Genomic DNA, 10729 nt, shown 5'->3' with positions numbered 1-10729 from the left:
TTGCAGTGTGCTTACATATTGCCTGTATGTGTGCATGTATGTGTGTGATTATAAGGCCCGTGCATGGCACTGCAAATGACTGTAAATCTAGTGCATTACTGGTTGTCCTCTGCTGCTTTTCTGCTCTTTGTTTTGCTTATTATCTATGCGTGTATACTAGGTTAAAGCTTATGGGTTTGTAAATGTGAAAGCAGCAGCAGTCTGTTGAAATGTCATTCAGAGAGGGCGATGGTAATCTTCCAGTCATGCTACTGACAGATGTGTAACAGATGCATGCTTAGCTAATATTGTTAATGTTGCTGTGACCTCAACTGGAGACTTAGTTTCTGTGGTATCATCACAATTTATTGGCAACACCAAACCCCTTAAGATCCACAAAAATAGTAATTTTTTTTTAATATCCATTATTTAGCTAGTTGTTATAGTTTAAATAAAAACAAATGAGGGACAGATCATATCATAAGAGGGACATCCGCCACCTTTCTCTCTCTCTCTGCACCGCTGTAATGTCCGGCGTACAGGTGCGTGCGAGCAGCAACAGCTCGTGCCGCTCCGCCAATTACGAGCACAGAGCACAGCCACGTGAACAAATCCCGTCATCTAAATTCCCGACAAGCTGAGAGCAGCCCGGACTGAGCGGCAGCCCTGAAAGCAACATTCAAGTGGGAAGTAATAACAGAGGGCTGAACGGGCGCAGGGTGCAGGTAAACCGCTGTTTTTCGTTGCTTTTCAGGTGTTTTCCTTCTTTCTTTTCCCTGCCTCTATTCCCTGTCAGCAGCTGTGTGGCCCGTGGAGCGATTCGGTTGTGCTCCGGGACGGGATGTGTTGGATTAAATGTTGCCAACGCTTACGGGTGGCTCTCTCTTTCTCGGCTTTCCTCCGATCTGCGGACAGGACAAACAGCATCATCGGCTGGATCCCTCTATCTGCACTGTCTGCGCATTGAAACTCAGCCTCCCCCTTCCTTTCTCCACACCGCCTGCCCCCCCCTCTCGTCTCTTGCAGGCACATGGCTATTGATAGTTGACAGAAGCCTCGTAATCCCCGGTTGATCTGGCTGACCGGTCACAGCCATTTTCGAAACAAGAATGTTGATTGAACTTAATTTTGCCTCGAGATTTGTTTTAATTGGTAACCCCCGTTTAGATCGATGCCATACACTGGGGAGGATTTTGGTACCGCATGCAGGCAGTCAAGCACGGGCAAGCTTTTATAGCTGAATTATTTATGAGACAGTCTCAGAGAGAGATAATGCGCTTCCTGAATAGAGTCACGGGTTACTTTTATATAATTATGGTGTGCCCAGTTTTTATTTCCTTTAATTGTTGTGGTCCATGTTAATCTGAAAAATCAGTTGACTAATAACTCAGTTATGAAGTAACCTTTGATCTGATTGCAGTATTCATAGGCTATCACTGTAAAAAAAAATAAAAGGAGGTTTGGAGAATTTGATGAAACTAACATTTATAAAATATTACAGTGGATATCTTTCTTTAAGTATATTTAAGTACATTCTTGATATAAATGGTTAAATTCAGTTTTGTGGCCTATCAGCTCTGTAATCGGCAAAAACAAAAATAAACGTTTCTTCGCTTTTTTGTGGCAAATTCAAAAAATTTTTACGCTACCTGTTCTCCCAAAATTTCCTCTCTGTACGTAATTGAAGCACTTTATTTATTTATTTATTTATTTATTTATTTATTTAGCACTTGCCATTAACAGTCCTACTCTGCCGGAATGAGTCCACCTCGTCCGCGCATGCGCACTCCCACCATTCATCTCAAGGGAATTCTCCCTCTCTTTTTGCTTTCAGTTGTCTCGTGCGAGGCAGGAGAGACCAGCAGGCGGCTCCGGGCTCGCGCTCGCTTCCCCGGTTGTCAAGGCACTGGTAGTGTGTGACTTGTCCTCGTTGAAGCTGGACTTCCCTGTCGTTGGTGTACTGAGCTTTTTTTTATTATTATTTTTTATTTGTTTTTAATTTCGCTCCTTATTTGGATTTCTATGTATTGGTGTCCAGTGACGGATTCCCAAACAACATAGCTGCAGACACCGTAAGTTGGTTGATGTTTCATTTCTAGCTGTGTTTTCCTTGTGTATTTTCTGGAGGATCTACGTGCACGCGTCTCTCATCCCTAGTAAACTTAATGGAAGCAGGGGTTATAGATATTTTGTTATTGTATTTCTCGGTTATGGATAACAGAGATACGAAGCAACATTATTTAACGTTTCTCTGATTGTTTTTGCTTGCGTTTTCCGCGTTCAAAACGTAAAGAGGAACTATTTACACGTGGGGGAAAAGCGTGAACATTAAGCAATGTTGTGAGTTTACAATGAGCGTCTGCTGACATGAATGTTTGGTTATGAAAACAAATTATTCCCCGAAGAAAAAGTCGCTTTGACTGTAGCTCATCTTTTATAGCAGGTGTCTGAAGCCCCACTTCCGCAGTGTATTGCGAGATATGCATCAGTTCTTTGTTCGCCTTAAAATTTTAATGGGTTTGTCGGTGCATTTGCTTGCTAGGGTGTCAAAAACCAACAAAAACAAATGTTAAAAAATACTGTTTGTTTATTTATTTATTTAATTGTATTTTTTATTTATTTATTTATTTTCAGTTCCCATAACCCAGCTTTCGTTCCCCTTTGATCCCTCTCGAGGTATTGTTTTAGGGAACCAAAAGTAATTTAGGTAGTGTGTTTTCACCGTTGAGGTTGAGCAACTTACCCAAACTTAGTAGCTTCTGCTTTATGTGTGCCTTGATGTGTTTGTGTGTGCGTGCATGGGTCATGGTGTGAGTGGCAGAGAGGAATAAATGCTGAGCTTCTCTCCCTTCTTGCTGAACCAGCTTGTTTGCATACCTTTAAACCTTTGCAGTAATCGCAAACAAGCTTCTTCCAACTGGCATACCAGCTTGCCATGCAAAGATCTTGACATCTGCTGGCACAATTGTGCAACTTTCCAGACATTTGCTCTTGGTAGTAAAACACCTTTTCTCTTGCTTTTCACTGTAAGTGGCAACAATTAGTTTCTGTATATACAGTGGCTGGTTAATTGGACCGTTGTGGGCCAGCAGCTCTAACTAGTCTGTGCTGTTTTATTAGGCCTTGGTCCCTGGTGATCTCCAAGCTTGACTAATGGCCTGTTGCCTTTTGGTTATTTTTGTTCGCTCCACCGTGTTACACCCAGTTTCGTGTGCTTGAGGTGACCCTGCAAACAAACTCAGCCACACCTGCCCTAGTTGGATAGAAAAGTGGGGTGTCTTTGTTAAAAAAAAAAAAAAAAAAAAAGCCTAGCTCTTGCTTCACTCGCCTAAATAGAGGTGATTCATTTAGAAGAAAGAGAGACTTCTTTAGCTTTTGCCTGATGCCATATAATGTTCCTCTTGTGCTGCATACAGTAGACACTGTGAATGTGCAAGAAAGACGTGGAGTGGATTTTTGTTTTGTTTAGTTTTTTTCTGCAGTGCAGTATGATGGGCAAATATCCGTGGGCAGCTTTACAAAGCAGGCATAGGTTAAGTTAAGAAAGTATGTATGGTCATACCTGTATATCTCAGTGTGTAGGCTCCAACCACCCTGAGGACTTTCACAAACGCTTTCTCGTAAGCATTGACTTGCTAGTGAACCCTCTCTCAGTATTGATGAGATAAAAGGATAAGGAAAGAGGGGGGTTTGCTGGCATTGCATGATCACCAGTCTGTCTTTGTCTCTCTCAGTAGATCTTTCTTAGATTATTATTTTCTCTTACCTTTTCCTTTTTTTGTGGGCAGATATACTCACTTTTATTTTTCTCATCACTCTATGAGAAACAAAATGGGCAGATGTTAGCCTTTGCTACTTTTTCAGTGGACATAATTGCAAACATGTTTACTGAGCTGCATACTTCTAAATTTGGATCTAGCACATATTGCACTGACTTTATTGAATATCACATTTCTGAGACTGTTTTTTTTTTATATAACTTTATATTTAGCCTGTGGTGTTTAGTTTTTCTGGTATCAATCAAGCGATTGAAGCACATCCGTTGAATTTGGATAGCTTGCTTCAATGGATTTAGACATGGATTTAATTTCCTCTAGTGGAACTTACTTTTGCCTAGATATCCAGATTAAGGACACATTGAAGTAAATGACAACAGTACAGTAGGAATGCTGAGCTTCAATGGCAAAACCAAACAAAGACACAAAGAAGTGATGATTTCAAATCTGCCACAGACCTAAAAACCTTCCCAAATTTTACACTGTAAAGAAAGGAAATACCATAAACCTATCTGCTGCCAGGTCTGTGCATCCTCTCATACAGCGTTTTTTCCCTTGCAAACTCTTCTGTCTGTTTTATGTAAGCATAGGAGCAGTGTTGTGGTCCCTCGACTGTTGAGTTCCTGGTTTGCTTCACGTTGTGATCTCAGTTTAAACAGTTTAGAATATCAGTATTGCCCTCAGTAGCTGAGAAGGGACGGTAATCACACAGGATGTCTCCCTCTCTTCCTGCTGCCCCTTCCAGCATTTGCATTCTGCTGCCTGCTGCCTGTCAGTGAAACAGAAGTCTTTCCACCACTTCTCAGATTTGAGCTTACAGCAGCACGTTTAGAGTCATGTCTGGCAAGGAAATGCAGCTTTAATCCAATTGGCTAAAGCTTTAGTAAAATCTTTCCTTACTGGGTGATATGGAAGCCTCCTGCCAAGGATTCAGTAAGCACAACAGGGAGTTGGGAGTCCCAGTGGTGCTGTGGTGAAGGAGAGACTGCAAAGGGGGCAGACAGCAACAGAGTGTGTCACTGCTTTGAATATTCTCCACACACAAGAATAAAGAACCCATCTGCACTCTGCTTACTCAGGTCTGTCCAGATGACCATGTCAAGCTGCACAAGCTGTGTTGTTTGCCACGCACACATGCAAATAAACATGAAAACACACACTCCCACCTGCATTTCATCTGCAGGAACAGGATTGGCTTTCATCATGTTTGAGGAAACATCTTCCCAAATGGCAAAAGAACAAAGCCATCAAAACCGGAATATTGGTTCTCTCTGTGTGTGCGTTTGCAAGTAGATGTGTTTTTTTTTTTTTTTTTTTTTTTTTTTTAGAAACAAAATGCTGCTGCCAACAACCACTGCAACCATTCCTGTTTCCTTTCACCTCTGTGTGGAATCCAGGAATAGGTCAGAGTGACGGGAGAGATGCGAGTGAGGAAGAGAAACAAAGAGAGGCAGTTATACGGACAGAGACGGAAAGCAGGAGAGATGGCCATGTAAGGTTTCCTGCATCACAGCTTGCAGCGCTTCATACAGATACTGAAACTGAAATAAACTATGCAGGGATTGGTTTGTCAAGTTACTGTGTGTTGTTAAATAGAAATTAAGTAATTGAGGAAACTGCCAAAATAATAGGTACAGGGTAAGATAGGTTTTTGAAGCCCATTTCTTGGATATTTGGTATATGCTAAAGCTTTTCTTCTTTACTCAAAGTGACTAGCAAGCTGTTAACATACTGATTTGGAGCTTCCTGAGTGTAATCGGTGTCTTTAATTCCAATAGTTGTACTGGTTTGGCTTGGTATAAAAGGTCAATAGCAGAGTTAATGGAGAGCAGATCCATCTGCGATGCATTGTTTATACAGAAATTGAGTTCAATATTTCTTCAATTAATGTAGCCAGTGAAGAACAGATCACAAACGCCGCACTGTTTGTTCATCTTTGCTCAGCACAGAGAGTTGTACATCACATATTGACTGTTTTCCTATTATTAATAAGGAAAATGCAATGCAATGTTGTTTTTGCAGAATCCTCACCCTTCAAATTGAGATGAATCCTGAAGAAATTCTTTTCAAATTGACACTGAAGGCAAGACATTAATCTTGCTTTTGGAAGTAGACTTTTAAATGGTCAAAGAAATGACACACAATCCTTTATGATTACAAATGACATTTTTTGCAGTACATTAAATATGAATACATTTAAAAGTGCTTACTTGATTGATTGAGTTTAGGCAACATTTTTCTTGTTGAATTTTGGAAAACTGGAGCCAAGGTATCACTGCATAGCTTGGATGAAGTACATACATGTACAGGGAGACTTTCATGAGTCCACCCTCTGCATATTCATTATTTTCTGAGGATGCAAGGAGGATGAAAATTTTATTTTTTTTGTCAATTTAGTTTCTTTTTTAAAAGTACGATGCCATAGTAGTTATTTCTACACTATGCATCCATTTTTATATTACTAGTTTTGGATACACACACACAAAGTAATGACCTTCCCTCACCCCCCACCCTCTCTCTTCTCACTTCTCATGTCCCAGCTCTGCTTACTGTGTCAAAAAGAGCTGAGATCAGGGAAACCATATCTTGCTCCTGCTCGGACATCCGGGAAGATCAAGTTTTTTTTTTCTTTTTTTTCTTTTTTTTTCAAATCAAACCAAACAGACCATGTTTGGAGTATGAATGGAAAGTTGCCAGTTGGAATAACAGGATGGTTCAATAAAATTGGCTGATTCAACCAAGTGGGGACTATAGAACAAGGCAGGTACTCTGATTAGCTCCCTAAAGCTGTGCAAGACCAATAAGTAAATGCAACTGGCAAAATATCTCAAAAAGCCTTTTTTTGTCACATTATTTTCCTTCAGCCCAGCTCATCTACATTTTCTGTCAGTGTTTTGCTGCATTTTTGAGCTTGTCACTGATATCTTTCTGCACATAAACAAGAGCAGATGGAAGCTTACTTGCTAGCATCTGTAGTACCAAATACAAAAAAATATTGCAGTACTTGTGGTTGATTTATAGGGACTTTTGGAAGTCGTTGAGCAAGGTAGGGTAGGGTAACAAAGGGGCAAGGCACCCGTTTTGTGAGCTGTTGACCAGCTGTCTACTCAGCCATGCACATTTAAAAATGGACTCTGTGTGGCAGCGATAGCAATCCTGAGAGAAGGGTGAGTGCACTGCTGTTAACTGTACCTCTGCATGTTCACCTGGAAGAACAGCCTTTTTCTTCTAATGCTTATATTTTGATGACCAAAAAACTGAGTGAGATTCCAAAAGTGTGTCACTGCACATGAAAATATTGAACTGAACAAAATGAGAGCAGCACTTCAAAACAGTATGCAAGAAAATAATTGAATTAGTAGATGCATAAAACAAATCAAAACAAAGCCAAAAGGAGCTGTTATGTCTAGGGACGAATTAGTAAAACAAAGAAAATATGTATAATTTTTTTATCTTTTTTTCTTTTTTGGTTTATGAAGGCATATTAAGTGCCTGCAAGGACGTTTTTCTTTCTGCTGTGATGACTCATTGACTAGTTAGTATTAGTAAATGAATTGTTACTTTCTTGTTAAGCTGTGGCATATCTGCCCATATCTAGTTATGGAGATTATCAGGGAGATGCGGTTTGTTGCATTTGAGATTTCTGATGAGGTTGTTAATCTAATAAAATGGGATTTATGGGATTACCGTCCTTCTCCTTTGCAAACAGAGCAGCCCATGCTGACACATTAGAGTCACCACTGAAACTAGATGTATATCTTGGTAAGGAGGATTTTTTTGTTGGTAACTTAATATTGTTAATTGCTTTGCCTGTATTACTGAGGTTACACACATCCATATTACATCATTGGGATGAAACGGTTTGCAAAACAGGCAAAAAGCTGCAGATTAAACTGGCATAAAAATGTGAATTATCCCTGAGAGCATATTATCTGATTGTCAGGTCAGTGTATATTTTGATTTTATGGAGCAAAGCATATTATTGTAAAGGATACACATATGCTTGTGTCATTTACCAAGCTACTGAACTGTATCCAACCATATTTGTTGTGCTTGTTGCGAAGATAGGGATGAAAAGCAGAGGGTGCAGCAGAGCAGTGAACTCTTCCTGACACAGTCATACAGGCTAGAGAGCAGGCACACAGCACTTGCTGTGAATCAAGATCTTTTCATCTCCTTACTTAGTGTGCACATAAGCATCAGCCTTCCTTACGTATGCACAACAACCATTCAGTCAGCTGGCTGTGTGCATATGTGAGCAGCTGTGAAAGTGTTTATGTGGAAAAATCTATATGGGTTTGTTCAAGTATATGAGCTATCTACTGTGTCTGTGTTTAGTAACAACTGTTTGCTGCCTACATGTATTTTTTTCATCATTACCTACTTGTAGGTAGCAGCTTGTTCTCATCTTGTGCCTCATGATGTTAAATACAAGCAGGGAAAGGATGCAAACCAGTGAAAAGAAGTGACTACCATGTCATGAAATAAAACTCTTATTAATGAGGGTGCAATATATGTACCAGTAATTGGAAAATGACTTGATTTTTTTTTTCAACTCATTCAGGTACAGTTATTTAAAATAAGATGTATTGTTACTGCGCAGATGAGTTAAACAGCAAACAAACCACTGAATCTTCTAGATTATCGGGATGGCAGTCAGACTAGACCTCATCTAGTTTGCAGGCTGAGTGAGTCTGGGCATTACATTGTAGTTATGGAGTGGGCACCTTCTTTCACAGGTGAGTCCCAAGGTAAGAAATGCAGCTTCTCAAGAAGGCTCAACAGTTTGCCATCTTCCCTGCAGCCAACCTTTCTGTTCCTAATCCCAATGACACAGACAAACTGCTTAGACAACCTGCCATGGTCATGGTAAAATTAGCTGTCAGTAAAGCTTTGCTCACAGTCAAGAAGCCACGCTTTGCTAAGAAGGCCAAACCATGCCTCAGTTCATGAAAACAAAACTTTCTCACAAATTTATCTATCACCTTGTAACTAATACTGTGACCCACTATCTGCAGCTTTACAAGCTTTACAAGCTGCAGATAAGTTAATAAATTGTTGTATGCTAGCATAGTTGTTACATCATGTTTTTGAATAAATTTAAACTGATCTTTATAAAATGTTTGGGATGTTTGCTCTCTGTAGTGCTGAAAATATCTGCTTGAATTAATTGTGCAGCAGCTGTTTGGTATCAGACATGTCTGCCTCAGGACTAAAATGTGATATGTTGCAGTACACCACTTTTTTTTTTCTGGATGGCTCCAACCTGCATATCATCTGAATATCCAGTAAAGGTTTGTCTGCTGTTAATGACATTTATTGGTAACAGTGAAGTTCAGCAAAGTGACTGTTGAAATGGAGGTCAGGCTTCTTTGCCTTAAACCGTGAGTGCATGAGTGTTGTGGCTTTTTGTTAATGGTGCAAGTTGAATAAAAATTCAGCTGAATCATGCTCGGTTGTTAAGTCACAGTTCAAGTTATAAAGAAATAATCTGATAAAGGCACATATCAGGAAGTGTTTTGAGGAAACTGCAGCAAACAGTTAATGACAAGGCAGGTCTTTGTTCTCTCTTTTTTTTTTTATTCATTTATTTTTTATTAATTTGTAGTTCTATGTAGAATCATGTCACTAAGGTCTAATAATTAATGGCTGTCCTTCAATGATATAATGAAGTTATTTAGAAAAGGATACATTATTGACATTCAAGCAATGCTTTGTGTTATGGGAGGAGGAGGGAAAGGACATGAAATTAAGTCCTGCTTTTGAATAAAATGGAAACAAAATCATGTTTGCCGACGCAGGCTCTGTTGACAGTTTTCAGCTGGGAGGCATAGTTAACCACAATATGTCTTTCAATCACCACAAAAAGATGCAGATAGCAGAAGAGTCTGAGGGCACGTCGGGGAAAAAGCAAAGCATCAAGTGTGGAAATGGATTGTCTGAGCAACTTCTGTTCACCAGCAGATCAGGTCACCCATCAGACTGTTGGAAACATTTCCCCTGCCTCTCGGTTTGATGCCAAAAAAGCAAGGCATGCTTCTGCTGGCTGGAACAGACCATCCTGAAAACATGAGAGTTGAGTGGTTTTCTAAATTGCATTGAACTTACATGAGAAAGAGATCAGCCCTGATGTGTCCTATATTCAGCCTGTTGACACTATTACTCACAGTCATTTGCATTATTGATTAAAAAGTTGACCCACTTTCTGAAAAAAAATTATAATCTTGCAAAACAGGTTTGTTGGAGAAGGATGGGAAGAGAAAGCAGCACTGTATAGGTACAAAGCTGGACAGTAGGGGCATGCTGTCTATATCTTTCTGGAGCAAGTGGATAATTACTGTGCTTTATGCTCATTCTTCTTCCTTCAACACCTGATCTTTTAGAAGAGGGATTAACAGGAGGAGCTTGACCCTCAACTTAAAAAAAAAAAAAAAAAAGCTCTTGTTCTCAAACAAAGATAAATCTTAACTACCATTTATTTTGCTAAAAGGTACAATGGTCGTCATCTGAGAAACCCTGCAGCAATCCTGTCCAATATAAAAGAAAAAACAACAATGCACTGAAACTGCACTATGAATCTATGCTAAATATGTTCTGTATTCTTATAATGTTAACTACACTGTCTCCAGTGTAATCCAAGCTTTTTGTAAACAATGTGGTCAAGTCAGCACTGCCTAAGAGCTCATGTCATAGGGGACTGAACATTTTCTATGTTTAGTTCCAGGCAGATATCAGACTTTTTAAGGTGCAGGTATTGTACTCTTATAGAGCTGTAAACAATACAGCATGTATACAGATTTGGTGGTTTTTAGTAAAGTGTGTTGATTATTTTTTTAAAAAGCTATTTCTCAAAGAGCAAAGTCTCAGTAAAGAATAAAGATTTTAGATTAACTTCTCTCATGGTCAGTCATAAAATGACTATTGCTTAATGCTTATGGACTTTAAACTTTTCACTCACTAGATTCTAAACAGTG

At 39.5% G+C, this 10729-nt stretch overlaps 1 protein-coding gene across 5 annotated transcripts in view; it reads left to right on the top strand.

The window, feature by feature from the left end:
* The first annotated feature begins 616 nt into the window (after positions 1-616).
* LOC121630137 (spermatid perinuclear RNA binding protein) overlaps positions 617-10729 on the top strand; it is a 73103-nt gene continuing 62990 nt past the window's right edge. For 3 of the 5 annotated variants that reach the window (XM_041970234.1, XM_041970238.1, XM_041970239.1), the window contains exon 1: positions 1814-2051. The gene's annotated coding sequence lies outside the window, so the exon portion shown is untranslated. Of the gene's footprint in view, positions 705-1813; positions 2052-5083; positions 5248-10729 lie in introns of those variants that run through there. The other 2 variants (XM_041970235.1, XM_041970236.1) reach the window with 2 other exon arrangements.

The sequence above is a fragment of the Melanotaenia boesemani genome, chromosome 19 (genome assembly GCF_017639745.1).
Source record: "Melanotaenia boesemani isolate fMelBoe1 chromosome 19, fMelBoe1.pri, whole genome shotgun sequence".
NCBI classification, from domain to species: Eukaryota; Metazoa; Chordata; class Actinopteri; order Atheriniformes; family Melanotaeniidae; genus Melanotaenia; species Melanotaenia boesemani.
The sequence above is the reverse complement of the archived record's forward strand: the minus strand, read 5'-3'. Positions and strand labels throughout refer to the sequence as shown.